Source organism: Coenobita brevimanus, chromosome 31 (genome assembly GCF_032717465.1).
Source record: "Coenobita brevimanus isolate Jiangsu-jjx chromosome 31, ASM3271746v2, whole genome shotgun sequence".
NCBI classification, from domain to species: Eukaryota; Metazoa; Arthropoda; class Malacostraca; order Decapoda; family Coenobitidae; genus Coenobita; species Coenobita brevimanus.
In genome coordinates, this window is record NC_136984.1 from 14,635,329 (window position 1) to 14,661,357 (window position 26,029).

Genomic DNA, 26,029 nt, shown 5'->3' on the forward strand with positions numbered 1-26,029 from the left:
TACTCGCTCTACGCTGACAATTGTGCAATATGGCACTCTTCCCGTAATGCACAATTTTCGGCTGGGCAGATTCAAGCAGCCCTTGGCTCCGTCCACCAATGGGCCTTGCAGTGGGGGTTTAAGTTTTCTGTACATAAGTGTGCCGCTATAGTCTTCACTAATCGTAACGTACCAAATTTGTGCTTAACTTTGGATAATCAGGCGGTACCTTTTCAAAATTCTGTAAAATTTTTAGGAATACATTTTGATCGTAGAATGAATTTTAAACTTCACATTAATACTTTGCTTGGTCGTTGTGATAAACCGCTAAATGTCCTCAAGTACCTAGCGGGTACTACATGGGGTGCCGACAGAAAATCTTTATTAATTAATGGTGTATAAGTCCCTTATTCGATTGAAGCTAGACTATGGCGCACAGGTGTATGGCTCGGCATCTGATGCCACGCTGAAAGGATTGGATGTGTTGCAGAATAAATGCTTGTGAATGTGTCTTGGAGCTGTCCGGTGTACCCGTGTGGCTCGTATGGAAGTGGAGGAGAATGTGCCTCCCCTCCATATTCGCCGTGACCACCTGGCCTTGTCCTACGGCGTAAGGACATTAAGGAAAAGCAATATCGGCAATGTGGCCTGTACCCCCCTACGTCAATACCACCACCTTCTGTGGGGGGTGGTCGGCCACTTGCCGCTCGCCTCCACTTACTGACTTAGGAGCTTGATGTGGACCCCAGTGACTGTGACAAGTTGGTGCTTTAAAATATAGCGCCTTGGGAGCCACCCAGCTTTACAGTCGATGTTACATGGCTCCCAGCACCAAAGGCCAAGGAGCCGGAGGAGGAGGTCCACCACTTGTTTCGTAACATCATTGTTCGTCACTTGGGGTCCCATCAATTGTACACCGACGGCTCCAAGTCGAGTGAATGTGTGGGTGCAAGTGTGTGGTCGAGTGAATGTGCCCTCAGGTATCGGTTGCCGACTCATACATCTGTGTTTACTTCAGAACTTTTTGCTATCGACAAAGCCATAGACTATGCTCTCAATTCTAGGCATAACTCATTTGTCATATTTTCAGATTCAAAATCAGCCCTTCAGGCAATTGCATCTTGCACTACGGACTCTCATGAGATCCAGGGCCGCATCGTTAATAAGTTGCATTCATGCAACAAGTCATTCACGCTGATCTGGGTGCCTGGTCATTGTCGTATCTACGGCAATGAGCAGGCTGACTTACTTGCAAAGTCGGCCGTAGAGCTCGAGGAGACTTGGGACGTTCCTCGTGATCTACGGTCGAGTCTATCTCTCGGAAAGAAATCAATAAATCTTCTGTGGCAAGGTCAGTGGACCAGACTAAATATTCCAACTTGTAAGCCGTACCTGGGCGACTGGGACACTGCCAACCGTCCCAGTCGCCTAGAAGAAAAAGTGTTGGCACGGTTACGGCTTAATGCCACCATTTTAACCCACATAAAACCATATATGGAAAGATGCTTCCCACTGCACTGTGACATCTGTAATGCGGTGTTATCTATCAGTCATATCATCCTGCGCTGTCGGCGATTTATTCGTGAACGTGCTTCACTTATAAATTACTGCGGCGCAGTAGACGTACCCTTCACCCTTTCCACCATCCTGGGTGATGGGGACATTGTTATGACTGATAAATTGATGGCTTTCTTGAGAGAGACCGGACTGATCAGAGTGATGTGACTTTTTTACTGTGTGGTTATGGTTTTTATGAACAGTAAATATGTATATATTGTAATATTAATTAGGGTTGACAGTTGACATATTTTAAATAGTTCCTCCTCCCACCGATCTATTTCTAATATAGATGTCCCCTACATTAAGCCAAGTTCCTCGCCTGACAGCCAGCTGATGAGTGCCAGTGTGCAATATAGGAAGGTATTGGGCACTTGCAGTCGATGGTGGTCTGCTGGGCGAGGTTCTTCACTTTTTGTACAAATTATGTAAATACATTATATTATCTTGCTTAAGTTATTCTAATTAGCTACGACAGTTGACGTATATGGAAATGTTCCTGACTCGTCTGGTTCCCTTTCATATATTGTTGTCCCCCATATTAGGTTGTGCCTCGACTGACAGTCACCAGGTGATGAGTGCAGGTGTGTCATGTAGAAAGGCATTACATATCTGCAGTCGATGGTGTTCTGTTAGTCGAGGTATTTTTACCATTAGTGTAGGTCTAGCTATTTGTCTCTGCAGGATTTAGTATAGGTTAGCGATTTGTCTGTTAGGTGATTAGTTTTAGGGTCTTTAGATTAGTTTTTCTTTATAATATTAGGTATAAAAAATATAAAACCAAGAAAAAAAAAATAAAAATACAAAAAAAAAAAGATTAAAATTATTATATATATATATATATATACGTTTGCATGAATGTGTGTCTGTATGTATGCATGGAAGTGTTTGTGTGTATGTATGTATGTATATATGTTTGTATATATATGTATATATGTTTAAATGTATATACATATATATACATATGGCCTTAATAACCAGGGGCTTCGGCTCCAATGGCTGATAGGCCGGAAAAAAAAAAAAAAATCATCTCCCATCCCCCACTCTCACTTCCTGCCTCTCTCTTTCTCAACCCACTCATGGTACCCTCTCCCCCTTCCTCTCCTTTTTCTCTCCCATCCTTTCCCTCCTTCCTTTCTTTTCACTCCATCCCCTCCATTTAACCCCTCTCACTCGCCCCTCACTCTCCACCCTCTGACTCAGCTTCCACGAAGTCCATTGGTGGCGAGAGACTGACATGGTAAATACGCCAGGAAAATATGAAATGAATGATCTTAATTTACGAGACGAAGTGAGACTGCCAGTATATCAACTATTGCCAACTCGATCTCACCTGAAAAGAGAACCTTAAGTTTGTGAATGCTGGCAGGTGATAGGTTGTCCGAATGGATCCATTAGCAACGATGTGTTGTAAACATTTCTTTTATTTTAAGAGGGACACTAACCGTTTGACAATACAATTGCTCGGATAAATTATGTACGAAGTTACTTGCATAGATTAATTTAAAAACGAGACCTTACAAAGTGCATCAGATGGCTTAGATAATTGTGAAATTTTCAATTCTGCCAGATGAAGACTATCTAAGTTTTAAGAGTTCCCTGATTTTTTCCCTCGTGTTCAGGCAAGTTCGGGTAAGTTATACTGGTAAACACGTGGGGGGGGGGGGAGTGGTAGGCTGCTCGTGGGAATAGCAACCAGTCAAGAAAGGTGGGAAGTGGGATGTCGCATTTGATTGCAGAAGAATTTTCAAATTAACCAGAGAGCGTTCTGCTATTCTAACAGCTTACGTAATGGATTTTAGTTTTACAGTAGTTTACATTATGCTTTTCATAGGTAAGTTCTCTGTCTCTTTAGCTTCGAATATCTACCGTTACAACAGCTGCGACAATATATGGGATGTGGGATACTTAAATGTGGCGGGTGACAGCCCCGTCTTCACCCGTCTCTGTCATTCATCTAAATTCAGGGAACATGTCACATTTCATTGCAATCCCCATGTCTTACTAGGTTAGATTTTACCTAATGTCGCTGTAATGACGTATAATTTACCTTAACTTACCTGAACACTAGAACACATCAAGGAACTCCTAAAAGTTCGTCCGAAAGTGTTGGTTTTGCAGAACTGAAAACTTCATGGGTATCTACTATGGGTTTCAGAGGCCGTGTCCCACTGTTTTTCGGGAATAACTTATCAACAAACAGTTGGATCAGTATGCATTTCTGGCAGAGCTTGTTGCACACCATGCCCTAATTTTCCTTGATATAGTGCATTATCAAATGTGGAGAAACAAGGCACTTGTCCCTGACAAGTGATGCTAAAGTCCCACCTTCATGACGAGGAAACGGACAAGGGTTCCGTGACGTTGGTCAGTAGGCTCCACCCACCCCTCCAGCTCTCTCCCGCCCCCCACCCCTACCCCTACCCCTACCCCCACCCCCCATTCTCTCTCTCTCTCTCTCTCTCTCTCTTTAATCGACACTACGGCCAATAGCATGTGCCTTATAGATATATTAATGAGGCATGCATTATGCGTTATTATATTTGTAAATCTTTATTTAAGAGTGACAGATGACCTGACGTAAAGGCAAGAGTAGGGTAGGGTGGTGGGTGATAACGACCATGACTGATGGGAGTGCAATGGTATGAAGGTCTTCAGGTTTTGTGTGAATTTGTATTGGATTTTTTTGTTCCAGTACAGCATCTATTGCAGGATGGTTCTTGTCTCGTCAGTCTGTGTTTGTAGTCAGGTGGAATGGGGCAGCTCAGGCCTGGTCATTTGTTACAGGTTGGGTATGGGTCGGGAAACCAAAAAGGGTGGAAATATGGCCGGGGAGGAAGGGAAGTATATGTTAAGTACGGTGAGGGAGATGTTGGCGAAAATAAAACACACAATAAAAAAAAAACTGAGGCAGCTGGGGGACGATGGGACATTTATACAATGTTCATAGGAATGCGGAGGGGTGGTTGTGGGCAGGTTCTATTAACACGTCATTGTAGACACTGGAAGGAAGAGGAGACATGTTGGGAGGATAAAATGATGCGAACAAAGTACTCTGCACATATTTTATTTAATCCTTGTCACTATCAAGGAATAAGTAGTCCTCATCATTGCTGTTGAGGCTGGTGATAACCGGATCCACGTCTTCGTGGATGTTGTCCGTGGATCGTCGGACCTCACCCGCCCACACCTCTCTAGTGGCGCAAAGCCTGGCTTCCTCCAGCCTGGCTTGCAGGTCTGCTTGGGTGAAACAGTGTAGCAAGGAGTGCACGTGCCGTTTCATGCACCCCCACGCCTGCTCGATAGCACTGAGCTCAGGATGAGCAGGTGGCACATGGACGACCTCGTGGCCCCACATGTGAATGATGTTATCAACTGTGTACTGTGGCTCTGGTCGGTTTTGCTTGCAGATGAGCAGCAGCTCAGGTAGTATGGCATGTGGTGGGAAGGGTAGCCTGCGGTCCTCCAGCCATTTTATGAGATCCGCTTTCTTGGTGGCATTGGTGGGGCAACAACTCTCCTCTGTCAGCTGGCTGTGATACGGCGCATTATCCATCACCAGTACCGACGGCTTAGCCAGGGACGGCAGGAGCTACGATGTCAGCTAGCGCAGGAACAGCTCGCCATTCATCTCGCTGTGGTAATTGCCGCTTGTGTTCTTGGAGGGGAGGCAGAGGAATTCATTTTCGATTAAACCGTCAGCTGTGCCAGCTGCCACCACCATGAAGCGCTCCCCTTCTCCGGGCGGCACCTGATGGCTGTATGTGGTGCTAGTGGCAGGCTGAGTGCTGTCCACCCACTCCATGCTGTGGTTCATCCTGGTGGTGAACCACGTCTCATCCAGGTAAACTTCATGCCTCCCCTCCTCCTGGTGTTGTTGGAGTGCCTGGAGAGCTCTAATCTGGTGGAAAACGATGTCCAGGGACTCCATCCTCACATACATCTTCCACTGTGAGGTCTTGTAGCGGTATCCCATGTCATGGATGAGTCGCCACACCATTGTTGCCTCAGGGATGATGCTCGCCATCTTCAGGTCCTCCATCAGGGAACCAACCATGAAGCTCTGCTTGGCAGCAAACTTGGTGTGGACGTTATGGAGAATGGCTCCGATAGTGAAATTGTCAAAGACGGGCTGTGTTCTGGATGCTGTCGGTGTCCCAGGCCGAGACCAGGTGGTGTGCTGGACCATCTTCCAGACCGCCCCCACTGTCATGCCCATGGCCTCTGCAACCCGGTCATAAGGCCTGTGTGAGAAAAGGCCAATATTTATGTCTGATGTGGCGCATGAAAAACCAAATAAATGCTCTTTATGGCAGTGTAAGCATGGGATATTGGTATAAATACCTTTCTCGTTGTATGGATAGCTATAATTATTTTAGTTGTAGGTATCGGACTCACCGCTCAAGTGCAGCCAATGAATGGGTTGCAGGAAAACACCTTTATTATGTGTTACTACCTGTGATGAGCATAATAACCAACTTACCTATTCAAACTGATCCTTAGCCGATTGGCGTCTTTCTCCTTGATGTATAAGAAGTAAAGTTGCAAGACAAATGCGTTCCTACAGCCTCGCAGACAATACCGCAACATACACGCAATTATTGGCACCACTAGAGCCAGTCACGTAAACTGGGGAAAGTTCTGAACACTACACCTCGCCACATATTTGATGCTCGGTGAATGAGGGAGGGACCGAGGGAGGGGAGGATGGTCAAGGTATTTACCAATGCTACAACATCAATAGCCAATCATCATACGCCCGTGTAGTATTCATATCGCAAACATACGAATTATTCTAATCGTCCTATAAGGCATACATTGTATGGCCCCATAACCCTGCATCCCCCCTTCCCATACCCCCTACCCAACCAGACCCGCTCCCACATCACCTCACTTTCTCAAACACAGTTACCAGACATGCGTTTGCATTATATATTACTGATTCGCTGCCATAGGCCTCACTTTGGTTGGTTCGAATCTGTGGTGAGGTGTACTGCCGTAAGCCCTCTTCACAAGGAAACACACGCGCGTGCACACACACACACACACACACACACACACACACACACACACACACACACACACACACACACACACACACAACACCTGAAAACTTTCACACCATTGCACTCCCATCAATCTTGGTCGTTATCAACCACCACCCTACCCTACTCTGGCATTTACTTCAGGTCATCTGTCACTCTTAAATAAAGATTTACAAATATAATAATGCATAATGCATTCCTCATTAATATATGTATAAGGCACATGCTATTGGCCGTAGTGTCGATTTTAGAGAGAGAGAGAGAATGCGGGGGTGCGGGTGGGGGCGGGAGAGAGTTGGAGGGGTGGGTGGAGCCTACTGACCAACGTCACAGAACCCTTGTCCGTTTCCTCGTCATGAAGGTGGGACTTTAGCATCACTTGTCAGGGACAAGTGCCTTGTTTCTCCACAATTGATAATGCACTCTATCAAGGAAAATTAGGGCATGGTGTGCAACAAGCTCTGCCAGAAATTCATACTGATCCAACTGTTTGTTGATAAGTTATTCCCGAAAAACAGTGGGACACGTCCTCTGAAACCCATAGTAGGCCATCTGATAAACTTTGTAAAGCCTATAGGGTTTTTACCTACGGATATACAGTAACTATATATATATATATATATATATATATATAGTTACACTTTCATTACTAATGAATACACTCGGACAACCAATTAGCTGCCAGCCTTCAATAGCATGAGGCTCATCTCTTCCCTGATGCAACTGAATAGCCTATGACCATCGTCTCCACCCTTCCCCCCCCTCCTCCTCCCTTTTCACCCACCACATGTGGATTTCGCTGCGTGCGGCTCATATTCTTGGTTTTTCCGCTGGTCCTTTCCTTCCGACACCCTTCTGTCATTGCAGGGAGCAACATAAAGGTCTAGTGCTTACTTCACCGTTGGTTGTGTTTTTCTGGTGTTTGGACTTAGCCTGTGGTTTGGGGGGAAAATTCAGTACGGCAGACGGGGCCCCCCTGGTCAGGTTTTCTCATTTCTGCTCATGCGCAGTACGACCTGTGTGACCTCATGGATGAGTCACTTCATCTCCCCTGCTACTATTGGTCTGTTCTGTCGTGCTGGTGAAGCTGACGCCCCGCTCACCCTGCTACCTGCCTAGGTGTGGAACATGGAGTACTCGGGCCCTGCCACAGTCGAGGACCTTGAAGCTGACCTGGCACTGAGTGACGAAGATGAAATGACTCAGAGTGACTGGCCACAGCTACCACAAAGTAGTTGTGATGTCTAGCTAGCTGGGGAAGTAGCTACGGAACCAGCACTATCTGTACCTGCTGCACCTCACCTCATTGGCCAGGCATCTTCCTTTGCCAACCGCCCTGTGCATAACACCTCGAACAGTAACAGTGAGCCTTCATCCCCTGCTACCAAATCCTCCAAGTGGCAGGAGACTTCTGATCCTTTGAAGAGGGCAACCGCCCTTGGATCCAACACTCCTCACCCCCTGCAGCTTGTTCAATCCCCCCAAGTTTCGCCGTTGCTTCCTGCCTCTATGCCTCCGGCGTTCATGCCCAGGGCTAACTACATCAAGCTTTTATTCAAAGACAACCCAACTGTGGACATAAAACTTCGATGGGTGTCTGAGGTCAACCATGCGTTTCACCTTAACCGCACCCAAGCAGAGGTCAAGATGTCTGCAATCACTTCCCGTTTTGTCTACATCTCCAGACGTTGGAGGGACATTGTAGATAGAGTAACTAAAGTAGAGTTCCTATTCCTTTCTTTGGAAATTCAAGACACCTGAGAGGCCCCACAAGTTTCGTACTTACCTCCTTTCACATTATCCTGTTTGCATTGATTCCAACTTGGCCAAGGAGCTGACAGGTATCTACTCAGCCCGACTTTTCCACCAGATTGGCACTCCTATCAACTGGCTAGTAGTCACCTGGAGCCTTCCTCACCTGCCACCAACAATTGTCACCTTCTGCTTGTTTCCCTGCCTCCCATCTTGTGAGTTTCGCGAGATGAAGGAGGAGCAACCGTGGTGCCTTCAATGCTGGGGCATCGGTCACATCTCCCGGTATTGCTTTGCACCATAATGGTGAACATGGTGTTCTGGCCAACACGACTCTCGGACGTGACCTCACAGACCCCCTCCATCTGCTTCTGATACAACCTCGATGCAACCCAACCCGCCACCTCCAGACAGGGCTCTTGTTTGGCAAGCCACAGCTCGCAAATGCGAGTATTTTTTCCCTTTGATGAATAAATTTTACCTGCAAGTCGCCTTTGGCGGGGAGAAAATACATCCACTTCAAAACCCAGTAAACTACAAAATAAATCTCAAAGTACATTGTGATCGACTATATTGAGTCTTTCCTTGTTGCCATTGTGAATGTTTAAAACCTCATTATATGATTCTAATTGTCACACTGTGTACATAAATACATATATTTACTGCTCATAAAATATTTCGGATCGTAGTCGGTTTGGCTACTAAAAATTTATTTGGCTCATAAATCTGAAACCTTAGGAACCAAATGGCTCGCAATTATCAGCAGTTAGCAAAAGCCCTGCCAGATATTTGCACTGGAAATGTCCCCAGTGTCATCAAGAAGGGGTTTAACATTTGGCATGGCTGCACTAGACGCCGGGCTAACCCTGCCCCGGTTTCTAAGGGTGGGGCTCAACTAGCATCACCACCACCACCACTCCGCACTGCTGCTCCCCCTGCCTCCACTGTCGGTTTGGACTCACCTGCAGTCACTGAACTTCGCGATGCTGTTGCCATTCTCAGGACTCAGATTAGCTCACTTACAGCACGATTTGATACAATAGTAGCCCGCATTGATGGTTTGGTTAGCAAGCAAGCCACACTTGAGAAAACATTAAATTCACTGGTTGAATCACAACAAGTCATCATTATGACTATCACCACCTTTACGGAGAAGTTGGACTTCATTGTCACTTCCATTGGACAACTGAATGTTCCCGCCAGGGAGTCTTCCCTTCGTGGCACGCCGCATAGCAATTCTCAAGCCACCACCACTTCCTCATCTGGCCCTCGCAAACGTCATGGCAAAGTTCAGTAACTTGGCACAACTGCATGTCATCTCTTGGAATGCCTGTGGTGTTACTAACTGGTCTAAACTTACTGAACTCAAAGAATATGTATACAGTCATCACCCGGATATCATTTTCATTCAGGAATCCTTTGTTGGCCATGTGCTACTTGGGGTACAGGCACCCACTCTCAGTGGTTATGTTTCTTACGTCCATCGGGTTAGGAACGGACTTGTCATGTATGTCCACTCTTCCATCCAGCACCATTTCCTCCAAAGCTCTGTAGACGACGAGACAACCTTCCAGCTTCTTGTGGTCACCAAGGGAAGCAGCACAATTTGGTTGTGCAACGTGTACTCTGCACCAGGCAGGTTGAATACAGCTGCTCTCCCAGCTCCCACCATCCATGACATGATATACATGGGGGATTATAATGCCCGACACCCTGCTTTGGGGGACCTTTCTGCCACCGTTAACCGTAACGGGACTAAACTTTTTGAGTATATTTGTTGTAATCAGCTCACCCGCTGGGACACCGGTGGGGCCACACACTCTCGAGGAGGCACACTGGATCACATCCTTACATCCGGCCTCGTGGCATCCCGGGTCAGGTGTTCATCTATCCCTGCATGCTTCTCTGATCACATTGCTCTCAGCCTTCATTATTCCCTCCCTGCTATGCCTTCTCCTATACACAGATGCACTCGCATTGCAATCCTACCCAAGTACTGCCCTACATGCATCTCCTGTATGACCAACCTTCTTCCCACGTTCTACCTTCATTGTCCTGAAAAGTTGTATTCATCATTTGTCAGCTCCATGCATGACTTCTACACCCATTATGTCAGCAGGCCACACATTACGTGCCATCATGATACCCACACCTAGACACTGGATAATCGCATTGCTCAGGCAGAGAGGAAGGCGGTGGAAGACGGTTTTGGCTTTCAAAGACGAATTTCCTCCGAGAGTCTCCATCGGTATCAATTGTCGAGGGATGATCTAGTTGCGCTCCAGCACTGTGTTTATACCAATTCGTGGCATAAACTTACCGATAGCATCAACCATCAAAGGACTGTTGGTTCCATGTGGCGCCTTATCAACAAGGTTGTCAAGAAGTCCTCTAGTGTCCTTCACTACAATCCAGCACAGTATGCACAAGATCTTGTAGATGCCTGGTCTGCACAGTCACGGGCTTGCGCCCTTCCTGCACACATACAGGACGTGCTCTCAACCCAGAAAAACTTTCATGCTCTCCCTCTCATTGCCACTTTACTCAGAACAGACGATGAGGATGATGTGGCTATAACTGACAATGAATTGCGATGGGCTCTCGCCAGGGGTAGGGTAACGGTTCTAGGTGATGATGGCATCACTTTTTCTGTCCTCCGTGTCCTCCTGAAAGTTCCTGGTAATCTCCTTCTCCAGCTGTTCAACCTTTGCATCCGTCTGGGATATGTGCCACAAGCCTGGACCGGCAGTACAATCGTGCCTATTCCTTAACCTGGCACTGATAAATTCCAACCTGTTTCCCTCACCTCCTGCTTCAGTAAAGTACTGGAACGCATCCTTCTTACAAGTCTCTTGTTTAGGTTGCAGGACAAGCTCTTGCCCCGACTGCACAGCTTTTTCCCACAGTGAAGGACACATCACTGCCTCATGGAGTTATACACCCTCCTATCCCCCCCCCCCCAGTGTATTGGCCTTCATTAATTTAAAGAGTGCATTTGATGTCGCCAACTGAGACATCATCCTCGACCACGTAGTGGATTTTGTAGTAAAGGGAAACCTGCTGCAGTGGATATGTGGCTACCTGTCTAATAGGTCCTCTCGTCTTCTTTTTAAGGGCGCATGCAGCACTCCTAAGGATTTTGAGCTTGGTACTCCACAAGGTGGTGTCCTTAGTCCTTTTTTGTTTAATATCCTCATACATCATCTACTCACCTCCTTCCCTGCAGGAGGATGGCAGTGCTGGCAGTGCTGTATATTCCCCAAGTCTGGACCCACCTCAAGGGTGCTGGTTGGGCCGTCGACTGCCAACCTCATCGAGCTCTACGTATTGCGAACTACATGGACTGCTGGATGCAGTTATTTTATTAATACAGACGAACAACAGCGGCTTGATCTTCTGTGACTCACAGCCAGCCCTCCATGCCCTCTCCTCTCCCAGGCCTGCATATCAACACCTCGTTACACAGAGGCTCCGATTGGCCACTGCCCACAATCGTTCGCAGGTGGTGCACTTTCTGTGGATTCCCTCTCATATTGGTCTCACAGCCAACAACACTCCTGACCTCCTTGCAAAGACTGCCTGTGGACTGGATCCTCCCGCTGTGGATGCTACTAATACATCCCCCATTTGCTACAAGCAGCCAGTATGCAGAGCAGCGTGCTCCCCTATTCTCCACTGTAGAAATGCTGAGAGGGCTCACAGTGCGTCCATCCAACATCATGACCACTTTCTCTCTCGTCTCCATAGATATCGTCACAGTGGTCATATGGTTCGTCGACATAACGTGGTGTGTGCCCGCCTCAGACTGGGCTACTGACCTGTGTGGCAGGCGGCTGGGGTGGGCAATGCACTTCATTTTTACTCCTGTATGCTGTGTGACACACCCAATGCCAACACCCTTGACCATTATTTGCCTGCAATGTCCACTTGTCTCTGATTTAATACCACATGGACACACATTAGTGGACACTTGTAAACATTTGTTGGAAGATGATAACCTAGATGTTATTCTCATGTGTCATCCACACTTTGGTGGGTGTTAATTTGTTATAGCTCGACAGCGTGTACTGCGTAGCACGAGTTCCCCTGTACTCACCTCACATATGGCCACATGGCACTGTACTAGGTTTGTTGCCTTAGGGCGTAATAAATTAATCAAACAATCAATCAACCACATCCCGTCTCTCTACCCCCTGTCAAGAGTGCGACCACACTTGAGATAAATCAGATACAGTCTTCTTAGGGAGTCAGGGTCAGGGTTGTGTTTCAAACTATCACAACTGTAGACAGTACTATAATTCAGGAGAAATGGCAGAGTAGAGTTATAAGTAACAAAATAACTATAATTGGCAGAGCGTCTGTAAATGAATTTGTCTTCATATAATTTATATGGAATGTGACGCAGGAGGGACTGTACACATTTTCTGCAATTGTGTTCATTGTGAGTACACAGTGACAGAGGGAGACTATGGCTGAATCGGTAGAGAGGTGGCCTGCAGTCCTAACAGACCAAAGTTCGAATCTTGATGGGGCAGGGAAAAGTTTAAGGGTATGAATTTCATTACTCAGACTTTGCTGATCTACAGTAAGACCCGCCGACATATCGTAAAAGTGCTCTCACTAATATCAATACACCAGTCCTGTATGAGACATAAGGAGCATGTATTCAATATGGACGGTGGGTATTAGAGCCGAAATGGTGACTTATGGACGTGTGGATGTGTATGGCATGTAGGAGGAGTACTGGGCCTTGGGAACAGGCTCTGAAGCCTATGTCCAGAGTAGGACACATAAAAAAAGCCACTATGCTGAAATATAATGCAGTAGAGTCAGCAACATAACTCACGTGAAAATATGTAAAAGTTAGTGAGCAGAGAAGTAATCATCATCATCATCCCTACCCATGTTTGAACCTAATGATGGGGGGAGGTGGGGTCCAGAGAGAAGAGAAAACCTGAGAAGGAGAGAACTACCAAAAGCCTGCTTAGTGAAATGTGGGAATTCCCATACACTCTCCATCCAAGCTCCCGTCACCTTTGACGAAATAAAAGGAATGTCTCAGAATATTAAGATTATATCAAGACTAACAAAGTGTCCGTAAGAATATAAACTTTTCCTTTAAAGTTGGTAAAATTGCTTGAAGGTTGTAGGTGCCAGTGGATATAAATGGTCGGCCTCTCTACTACATAGGGTCTGGCACACTAAACTAGGACAAATATTCTCGTCGGTTGAGGAAACTCCCTAGCACCTTTTCCTAAGCGATTTAATTGCTCATTACATCGTACTGTCCCCTTCTATGTGACAAAAATCCTTCCAGTACCGCCAAACTCTTCATAAAATACCTGCAAAGGATAATAACCAGCCTTTTCTTGAAATACATAGCTAAAGAAGAGGTGTTAGGAAGTCTCCTTATCCGACGAGACTACGAGCCTAGATATTCACCCTGAGTCCTGGCTTCTCACCCTCTTCCCGTATCTCTGGCTGCAGGGACTCGTACCGGTAGCCAGGGTGCTACACAGAACGAACACCTCTTGTTAATTTAAAGCTTTTTCTAACTGCATGACTTACAATATTATCGTGAGGTATTCTTCGTGTAGTCCAGCACGCTTTATCACTGGAAAACAGGTGTCTACCCGGTGTTAATGAATTCTTTCTTATATTCATGATTAGGTTGTGAGCAGTAAGTGTGGCTGATGAATGCGCACAGGTGGGCAGGGAGCGATGGCCAGCACACCTGTCGCCATCACACATACGTGTCTCATACCCTCTCCCTCCAGCACCTGTATCTTTAGATTAGTATTGTCTAATTCTTATTAAATGAATAAAACTGAACACCCATCACTCCATCACCTGTCTCGCTTAATCAGTTTCGTCAAACATTAATGTTTCTACAAGAATTTTCTACGTCTGTGACCTACTCGGAACTTTTTTTCTTTTAATTTGTCTGACTCTGGGCAAAGGCTTCAGAGACTATCCAAAGGCCAAGTAATTCTACACACCTCTACACGTCACCATTTCGGCGCTAACACTCACCGTCCATATTGAATACATGCTAAGGCTGTCTCATGCAGGACTGGTGTATTGGTATTAGCGACCCACTTCCCCCTCACTCCACTCACATCTGTCCACTATTCAATATGGAACGTATTCTCATTGGCTGAGGAAGCTCCCTTACACCTTTTCTTAATCGATTTATTTAGCTTATTACATCAAACTGTCCTCTTCTGTGTTACATAAATCCTTCCAATATCATCATACCCGTCATAAATGTCGTACAAGAGGATACCAACCCCCACATCCCAAATTAAATTGTCATGGAAGAGATGTTAGGTAGTTTCATCAACCGACGAGAACACGAGACTATGAGTCACATCCGTAAAGCCTTGGGTTCTATCCTTTGTGGCACAGGAGGATTCGTAGCGTATTTTTATTTTGGTGGAAGGTGGGGGAGGCAAACATCCACCCACTTACTCGTAGTGTATCGGTACTCTATTTTAGGGTTGCTGGATACTCAGTGGCAGGCCAAATGATTTCCCGTCATATATATATATATATATATATATATATATATATATATATATATATATATATATATATATATATATATATATATATATATATATATATATATATATATATATATATATATAAAGTATGCTTGCACCCAGTCGGCTTGCGCGGGCCGATTACACTTGGTTAACAGACTACACACATATCCAAAGCCACTCCAACACTGCAGTTACACTTACAAGCACTTCTCACCCTACATACAATCTCTACTAGACAGCCTAAGCCACTTGGTAGAGATACATCGGCTGTATCATCCCCATTTCGGTAGGGATAGGCCGGTCCTGCAGTGGACACTCAGACGGCTGATGACAACGATGATGATGACGATATATATATATATATATATATATATATATATATATATATATATATATATATATATATATATATATATATATATATATATATATATATATATAATGTAGAGAATTTAAATTTGCAATGAGAATGAGAGTATTAATTCGGTAAATAAAAGTGCTACAAAGTTTCCGAAGCCAAAGCCAACACAACCTCTCGATGTGTCCCTAAAGCCTTACCAGATCCACACCATCACACCTGCCACACCATCACACCTGCCACACCACCACACCTGCCACACCATCACACCTGCTGTACAAAATATATCAGCAGTACACCTGTGCGTAGTGTTAATTAAATCAAATATACACTCCCACGATAAACACATGTGTACTTCGAGAGATATCTCAGTATGTGGGGATGAATGTAGGAAAATATGGTTAAATATAAAGGGAAGGAAATGGAGGAAGGTTTAGAAATGACAGAGAAATAAGGGACAGATGGAAAGATTATATGGAAGTATTTAGGAATCAATGCTGAAAGGGAATGACACAGGAGTAGTAGTCCTTAGTGCTGCTGATACTGGTGGTGAAAATAGTAAAATGGCAGTGATCAGAGTGAAAAATAATTATAAGAAGTAGATGGAAGGGAGGGCAACAAAGTTGATACGATGATGATGAAATTATCTGTGGCGGGATGCAACAAACGGTTTACGGGAAATATGTCACACAGCTTACCTGAATGGTGTCGTGCCAGAGGAAGGAATAAACCACTGTGCTTATACTGGTCTTCAAACTAATGGTGGTGCAGTACGTGTCTTTGAGCTAGAAAAAATCTCTTGGCGTTAGTTCGAATAGGCTGCGAAGTTCATGAAATCCTGGAGAGGGTGTCACGCCAAATAGTCTGTTATTATGTTCCTGTGAAATGCGTAAAATCGTGTGATGTTAACCGGTATGTTATGCAAGTTGAACAATCTGGAGCCAGAGAGTTAAAGTTTTTTTTTTAAACGCAAGTTAGAAGGAACCAAAGGCCAGGAGCCAGCGAACCGTTCCTTCCAAGAAAAAACAAAAGTAATACAGTACAAATGAGAGCCAAATTCAAAATCCGTTCATTTCGAGATGCCTGGACATTGGAAGTAGAAAATATGGAGGAAACAGTTCCAGAGTTGTCCTGTTGCACAAATGAAGGACTGGGAGTAACGGTTAACTCTTGCATTAGAGACTTGGACAGAAAAGGTATGAGAGTTTGTTGCTAGACTGGTGCTACGCACCCGTTGTAGAGGTGGAGGGATGCAAGCAGACAGTTCAGAGGAGCAGTGACCACTGAAGTAGCGATAGAAAACAGATAAAGATGCAACAGTGTGGCTAAGAGACAGAGATTGAAGGAAGCCAGTAAGAGGAGGAGAGTTAATGAGACGAAAAGCCTTTGACTCCACCCTATTGAGAAGAGCTGTATGTTGAGACCCTCTCCACACATGAGAGTTGTACTCTACACAGGGGCAAATAAATCCCGTGTATAAAGTCAACAACTGTGCAGGGGTAAAGAATGTATGGAGTCGGCTTAGCACACCCAATCTCTTGGAAGCATATTTTATAAGAGATGCAATGTGATCTTTCCAAGATAAGTCCCGAGTGAATGAAACCCCAAGCAATGTCCAAGGATGATGCAGGATTCGGCTGGATATTATTAAACATTAATGGGTACTCCTGTGGAAGATTGTGTAAGGTTGATAGGTGTAAAAACTGAGTTTTTGATGCATTAAAAACAAGATTATTTTTACCCCAGTCAGAGATACGAGCCAAGTCATACATTAGGTGTGCCTTAGTCTCATCCCTTGCTTGTTGAAGTAACTGCTGAGATGGACGGTGTGGGAACCGAATGGAAAGGTGAAAGGTGGAATCATCAGCGTACGAGAGGATAGGGTTAGATGTACAGCTTAGAAGGTCATTGATGGATAAAAGTAAGAGAGCTGGTGATAGGACAGAACCCTGAGGAACACCACCGTTGATATAGCTGGGAGAAGAACGATGGCCATCTACAACAGCGGCTACAGAACGACCAGAAAGGAAGCTATAGATGAAGGCACAGGTAGAAGGATAGAAACCGTAGGAAGGCACTTTGGAAATTAAAGATTTATGCCAGACTCGATCGAAAGCCTTTGAGATGTCAAGTGCAATGGCAAAGCTTTCGCCAAAGTCCCGAAAGGAGGATGTCCAGGAGTCTGAAAGGTAGGTGAGAAGATCGTCAGCAGAGCATCCCTGACAGAACCCATACTGACTTTCAGAAAGAATGAGTAGACTGTAGCACCAGTCGAACAGGGCAGTACTTCCGCGGTGGATGGCAAGCTGGTGATAAGGAGAGCTGGAGCTCTCGTTTCACCAGCCCTCAGGACTTGATCCTGACCATCCTTCTTTGCTGAACATTTTCAGTGGTTTCATTTACACAGAGAGTAGGCCAGCACACTCTCTCAGTACTGTCTACACCACACTACATGCACATAAGATATCACACCTTCTATTCCACTTTCTTAGCAATGGCTGCTGCAATCTTACTTTCAAAAGAGGTGGTACCTCGGATTGCCACCACCGGCAGGGTAGGGGTGGCGGCACAGGGTCCTCCTGGTCGTCATCAAGCGACTGTGCCGGCAGCGACTAGTGCAATTTCCGGCCATGCTCGTCAGCGGAGAAGTGAAAATGCTGCCTTATTCTTCACCAACATCCGTGGGCTTAGTATCAACTTAAATTCAGTCCATTTTTTCCTACAGTCCATATCTCCTCTGCCCATATTCCTCACAGAACCACAAATCTCACCGTCTACTGAAATATCCCCATATTGTTTTCCCGGTTATCATCTCCTCACAAACTTCCATAATACGGGTGGCACCTGTTGTTATATCAAATCCCAATATGCAGTTGACACCATTTTAAATTTCACTTCACGCAGTTTTGATTACTCATTGTATAAACTAAACTGTCATAATATTACCAAATATATCTGCGTAGACTTCTGCTCCCCCAGTGATTCTTCTGAACCCAGTGTATTTGATTCCTTTTCCACACGGTTGGGTAACCTTAACCTTGCCCTTAACACCGAAATTACTATTTTGGGTGATTTTAAAATACATAATGTTGAATGGTTGTTGCATTCTGCCAGGACTAACGATGCTGGTCTAGAGTGCGAGCTGTTTGCAGAATGTTTAATCTCACGCAACTGGTAAAGCAACCAACCAGAATACCAGATAATCCTGACCATAATGTCCATCTTTTGGATCTGTTCCTGACAAATAATCCATATCAGTACAGGATAGAGGTATTGTCTTCACTTGGATCCTCTGACCACAATCTCTCCACTTGGATCCTCTGACCACAATCTCATCAAAGCCTCATTAGTTAGCCCCCCCAAACCTCCCCATTCTGAACCTGTCAGGGTGACCCGATGGCACTTTGATAGGGCAAACTGGGATGAATTTAGAAATTATCTTCTGACACTCCATGGCAGTCTTTCTTCTCTAGTGATGTCAGTTCTACCCAGTCCCACAATTGCGACTTAATACTAGCTGGTATGGATTTATTCATACCAAGTCAACAATTCACTAAAAGATCGAACTCTCCAAAATGGTTTGATAGAAACTGTGCCAGAGCAACAGTCCAAAAGGCATCAGCATATAACTATTACTTAAAATCAAGGACATCTGAACCACTCTCTCAATTTAAAATTGCTAGACACCATGCAAAAGCTGTAATAAATCTTGATAAATCAAACTTTCTTCAAAACCAATCATCAAAACTACTTAACAGCCCTAATGACAATAGAATATTCTGGTCAACTCTCAATTCTTTCAATAATAACTTTAACAAGTCATCATCCATTCCCCCACTAAAATCTCCAGATGGCAACATTACAAAAGACCCACCTGCGAATGCGGATATCTTTGCCAGTACATTTGCCAGAAATTCTACCTTAGAGGAAGCCAGCCAGAACGTCCCAGCACTAGAACTTGCCTCTCCCGACATTGTTCCACTTAAAATACAGACAAGGTAAGTGAAATCCATCCTAGACAATATACCTACCAACAAAGCTCCAGGCCCAGATGGAATTCCGCCAATTGTTTCGAAAAAGTGTTTCCCAGAACTTGCCTCTGTTCTTGCTAAATTATTCAGACTATGCATATGTACTTCTTCATTCCCTAATTCATGGAAAGAAGCCAATATCCAACCAATTCCAAAGAAAGGAAGTTCTTCTGACCCCTCTGATTACAGACCAATAGCTGTCACATCTTCTTTTTGAAACTGTAATTAATAAGCACATAGTTAAACATCTTGAATCCAACAACTTAATTAGTGATGGACAATATGGTTTTCACCAAGAAAGATCCACCATTGACATACTCAATCTCCTGACTCATACTATCCATCAATCAGTTGACCTACATGGAGAAACTCACGCAGTAGCCCTGGATATTTCTAAAGCATTCGACAGAGTGTGGCACCATTCCCTATTGTCCAAATTCCCTTGCTATGGACTAAACTCTTTTGTTCTTTTGATTTCCTCATATCTCAGCAACAGAAAAGTAAGAGTAAAAATAGATGATGTATATTCCAATTTCCACTCAATTAACGCCGACATGCCGCAGGGATCAGTTCTGGCACCAACCCTGTTCCTTGTTCATATTAATGATCTCTTATCTGTCACTCACAATCCCATCCATTAATATGCAGATGACTCAACACTTCATAGTTCATTCACACTCAGACATCCATTTACAAAGTCTGATATCTCTAACTCTCAACTCAGTACAGCCATCTCTTTAAATCAAGACTTATCCACGATCAGTGAATGGGGACAAAATAAGCTTGTCTCATTTAATGCTAGTAAAAATAAATATATACAATTTACTAATAGACAGGTATTGCCAGAATCGTGTATTACCTTCAGTGCTACAAATATTCCCATTTCCAAAAGTATTGAAATTCTCGGCGTCTCGCTTAACAGTGCCCTCAGCTGGACCTCTCATGTCAGATCACTTGCTAAAACAGCCTCAAAGAAACATGGATTATTGAACAGAGTCCGTAACTTCTTCACTGACGAGCAGTTAGCTATAATTTATAAGAGTCATGTGGGCTCTCACCTTGAATACTGCTCACCCTTATAGAAAGGATGTGGAGAGGTTGCATTAAAACAACTAGACAAAATTCAGAACAAAGCTGTTAAAATTATTAATAACCCTGCTAATAAACTACCTCCCCTACAAGTAAGAAGGAATGTTGCCTCCCTTGCATTATTTTACAGATATTTCTATAGCAAATGCTTAGATGAAGTTGCATCCATTGTGCCACCTCTCCATGCCTTCCATCGTGCTATACGGGCAGCTGGCAGCGCTCATGACTGGAATGTCACTCAGCCATACAGGAGAACTTCTGCTATCAGAATTCTTTCATTCCCTGAACTGCATCTCTCCGGAACTTGCTTCCCCAGAGTTGTTTCCCTCCAAACTTCAACCTACTGCTGTTCAAGTCGAACTGTTACAGATATTTTAGGAACAGAGGACACCAGTAATCTGGTGCATGGATTTTTTTTTTATTCGTTTTTCCTTCCTCTGTTCTGTTAACAACAACAAAAATTGTGATAGGAAAGATGTTTTAAAAATTTTCTCTTAAGATTTGACTTGAAGACTTTTGAGACACAGGATGTTAAAGCAACTGGAGGATAGTTAGAGGGTTGTTAATGGTCACCCTTCTTTGGACAGGCTGAATGAGAACAAACTTCCAGCAAAAAGGAAAGGTACAAGTTGAAAGACAAAGACGAAAGAGTTTGCTTAGGCAGAGTGTAAGCACAGAAACACAGTTCTTGAGGACAACAGGAGGGACTCCATCAGGCCCATATGCCTTGTTAGTATTAAGGCCAGTGATGGCAGAAAATACATTAGCTGAAGACATTTTAATATCAGCCATGAGGAAGTCAGAGGGGGGAAGTGATGGAGGAACAGCACCGGAATCGTCTAAGGTGGAATTGGAGGAGATAGTCTGAGTTAAGAAATCTGCTTCATCAGTAGAAGAAATAGCTACAGAACCATCAGAATAGAAAAGACGAGGGAAGGATGATGAGGTAAAATTGTTAGAATGGTTTCTGGCAAGGTGCCAGAAGGAGCGGGAAGAATTCGAGTTGGAGAGTTGAGAGCATTTAGTATGGATGAAATTATTTTTAGCAGAGTGAAGAACAGACTTAGCACGATTCCGGGAAGAAACATAAAAAAGATGTTATTCAGAGGTAGGTTGGCTCTGGTACGGTACCTTTTATAGGCCCTCTCCTTGTTGCGGACAGCACTATAACAAGCGCGATTAAACCAAGGCGTTCTTGCATTAGTCAAAGGATATGAGAAGGGTATGTATGCTTCCATGCCCAAGAGAATAAACTCCGTAATGCACAAGGCACACTCAGATGGCTCACGGCCATGGAAGCAATAATCATTCCGTGGAAAATCAAAGAAATACTGCCTGAGGGCCTCCCAATCCGCAGCTCCAAAGTGCCACAGCCGAAGTTTCTCTGGAGGGTCCACTGGCCGTACAGGAGCGATAGGACAGGTTAAGGTAATAAGGTTGCGATCGGAGGAGCCTACAGAGGGGAAAGATTAACAGTATAAGCAGAAGGATTAGTTGTAAGGAAGAGGTCAAGTATGTTGGAGCTCTGTCCAAGGCGGTTAGGGATACTGGCAGGGTGCTGTACAAGCTGCTCCAGGTCATTAAGGATAGAAAAGATGTAGGACTGTTCACCAGGTGGATCAGTGAAAGGAGAGGAGAGCCAAAGTTGATGGTGAACATTGAAATCTCCTAGAAAGGAGATTTTAGAGAAAGGAGAAATGAATAGAATGTGTTCCATCGTAGAAGATAGTCGAAGAATTTTTCATAGTCAGTAGAATTAGGGGAGAAGTACACAGCACAGATATATTTAGTCAGAGAGTATTATAACAACCTTAGCAACTTTACCAATGAATCTCTCTCTCTCTCTCTCTCTCTCTCTCTCTCTCTCTCTCTCTCTCATCAGAGAGATTTCTCAAAAGATGAAGGTTTGGATTATACAGCTGGATCACCACATCCAACATGTATAATTCTGATGAAATTAAAGAATAACCTAGTGTAGAAATTACATCAGAGTACAGTTTGCTCTATTATGGTTTTAGTCTCAAAGCTTGGTGGCGGAAAGGGTACGACGAAATACCGAATCGGCTGTTAGTTACCAAACCGATACCTTTAATTGGAAAATATTACAATTTTTATCACCATATAGGTTCATACACACCTAATTATCTTAAATCCGGTCAAAATTTTATTTAACTGTTAATAAAAAAGCAGGATTCAGAGCGAAAACTGTCCAAAGATGAGAACTCGCCTTCACAGACTTGTAGTTTGTATAAATATTGATATAACTTGCTATTACATAAATTTGCATTGTAAACCAATATTTATGCCAAACAGAGGTCTGGCTAGGGGTGCTGGCGATCTAAATGGGAAATACCCACTAACTTTAGCACGTTTTCCCTCTTATTCCTGATTTTTTATTAATGGTTAAGCACAATTTTTCAACCGGATTACAGATAATTAGGTGTGTTTGAACCTATATGGTGAAAAAAGAAAGATAATATTTTACTAATAAAACAGTCGATTCGGTACCGATTCGGTAAATGACCGCCGATTCAGTATTTCGTCCCACCGTGGCGGAAGTAGGTGCGTCAACTGAGTCCATAACTTGCCAGTGTACAAACTGCAGCAATATATAACTGTATCCATTGTCTCCACGGCTAAGAACGTGTAGATTCCAGTGAAGATTAAATATAATTGCAATGTCTGATGATGGTGCATGAAATATATTATCCCAGTTTGGGAGGACATGGGATGTAGTAAATTTATTACCAAATCTATGTGATGTAAGCTTGATTTGTTCAGGCTGTAGGTGTTAGGTAAAGAGTTCTCTAGTTTACAACAAGTATGCATATTTTATAATACAGTAGCATTCCAGTGAGATATAATTTTCGTCAGTGCATAATGTGGGTAAAAAATAGTTAGGACAAATAGATGTACTCTTATAAATAAAATGTATGTAGGTCAGGGATGATACGGGGTGTTTTTTTTTTTTAAATTCCAAAACTCCATTCTCTGTCATGACCACTGAAGCTCCAAGAAGGAAAATGTGGCTATGTTAGTAAACACTGTCTCAGTTTCATATTTCCACATCCACACAAAAGCCCGCTTTTGGTGTTTTCTCCTCTCTTTCCTTCCCTACATATCCACACCCCTACACCTCCTCCCCCCTGCCCCGGCCTCTCTCTCAAATGTCAAGCGCACACATAGGACCTCCCACCTCTTCCCCACATCCAACCTTTTATCCTACCAACTTTCCTAGCATCAGTATTAATGCCAGAGCAAAAGATAATCAACACAGCAGACACACATTTCATTCTTTTATTCGAAGTAATCAGCCTTAAGTCTCATGAGTCAAAGGAATTTCCGATTGAAACTATTTATTTAGTGGAAGGTCTTGATCACATACAGACTCTTCAAAGCTTCGTCTCTGGTTTACACACACACACACACACACACACACACACACACACACACAGAATAATTTTTAGAAAAGCTTCAGTCAATGAGGGAAATAATACACACATGAGCACTGCAGTAAGATTATATTTGTTAAACAACATAGGGACCCTCCACACACAAATTCGAGGTGATAATTGACAAACCATTGACTTTTACCTTATCTGTGTCCTTGGCCATATTTAGTTCATTTATCTTTCAATGTAAGCTCGAATCTTTTTATCTGGGTCTTGTTAACATCAAAGCGATTTTGTTAACTCTGGAGAAACCATTCTTAGTGAAGGGATTGTAAACACTCTTCTTAACCCCTTCCCTATCTTATTTCTCCCTCTAAGCTGTATCAAATTGTATAAAAGTAGCGAAAATAAGTTTAGAAATATGGAAGTCATGAGACTGAGGGACCTGATTGGTTAGTTCTGGCTGGGAAGTAAGACAGAGGAGCAGGTGAAGAAATGCACAGGTTTGTGTAGTGTGTGCAGGGGATTCTTCACCCATATCCTCATCTTATTATTATTATTATTATTATTATTATTATTATTATTATTATTATCATTATTATTTTTACCTCCGTCAAAGAAGTTATGTTCTTGCCGGCGTTGGTTTGTTTGTTTGTTGGTCTGTCTGTTAGCAACTTCCCTCAAAAAGTTATGAACGGATTTTGGTCAAATTTTGTAAAAGGGTGGGCCGTAGGCCAAGGAAGAAATGATTGAACTTTGGGGGGGATCCGGATCCGGATCCGGAGTATCCCGCACAATATCTGCAAAAGTTCTCAATTAATTTCAATGAAATTTTGTGAATAGGTGGAACATGGACCAAGAAAAAATTGATTAAATTTGGGGGCGGATCCGGATCCTTTCTAATGGTAATGGCATTGGCGGTGGTATGCACTCTCTGAGCGCTTTCTAGTTATAATTATCATTATTATTATTTTTATGATGATGATGATGATGGAACCTCCCTTCTTTCCTCCATTTCAGTCAATATATATATACAACAAATTCTTGCAAATCTTCATCATCATCATCGTCACCCTAAAGCTCTTCTTCCGTCTTCAGGAAAGAGAGAGTTAGGATCTAGAAATGTGCAAATTGGAAGCACGCAAAGAGGAGAATTACCTAGTCCAAATAGACTTACAAAAAAAAAAAAAAAAAACTTGGTTATAATATTAAAGAACAGTATATACTCGTACCTAACAACTATCCTGTTACCTTACCCACTTCACAAAAGATGAGGTCATCCATATTTCCTGTTCCTCTCTCTACACAGTTTTATATCCATTTTGAAGTGACTTCAAACAAAAGGAGAGTTAGGTCTTGGTTTTCCCTAACTCCTTCCTTAAAACACGTCCTTCCCAAATTAAGTAAAATCGTCCGGAGGTGTCAAGAATAAAGTATGACCTAGTGGTAGTGAAGGGGAAGGGGTGGATGTGCAGGGGACTATGTTGAATCCAGTCGAAAGTTTTCCAGGGGGAGACGCATTTCAGCACCCTGAATCCGGACGTACTGTGTGTGTGTGTGTGTGTGTGTGTGTGTGTGTGTGTGAGTGAGTGTATCCTTGCCACCTTCAAAGAATCACCTCAACTCAGAATAAACCATCACTAATGTCAGGGTTAAACTTATACTCCATAAACCCCGACACAACCTGTTAGGGTTGCCATATCTGAACAGTCAAAACACCGGACGCCTCCGCTGAAACCCATGCTCCCCCCCATCCCCCAAGCACAAACTTTGGGTCTTTAATGGCGTTATGAAGCTCTGATATATATATATATATATATATATATATATATATATATATATATATATATATATATATATATATATATATATACTGTATCACAATTTTTAATCTTTTTACAATATATTGGACGACAGGCAAAGTGCAGAATTGTTTAGATTATGGCTGAAAAATGCTACAACGGCATACATGCAGGGTAAGATCATTAACAAATGCTACTGTGTAACAATGACAGCTAAAACAATAATTATGTTTAGTTACCGTAAATTTTATGGCTTTAACAGCACTATTAAAAGAAAAAAAAAAAAGCTCGTGGCTGAACAAGAGGAAAAGGCATGACAGTTTATCTAGCACTAAACCAGCCAAGTTGGCAACACCTACCTGCTGACGAAAACAACGAAGGTCTCTCTCTCTCTCTCTCTCTCTCTCTCTCTCTCTCTCTCTCTCTCTCATCATTACAGAGTTTAATGGTATATTAAATTTTTTCGTGAAAAAGTA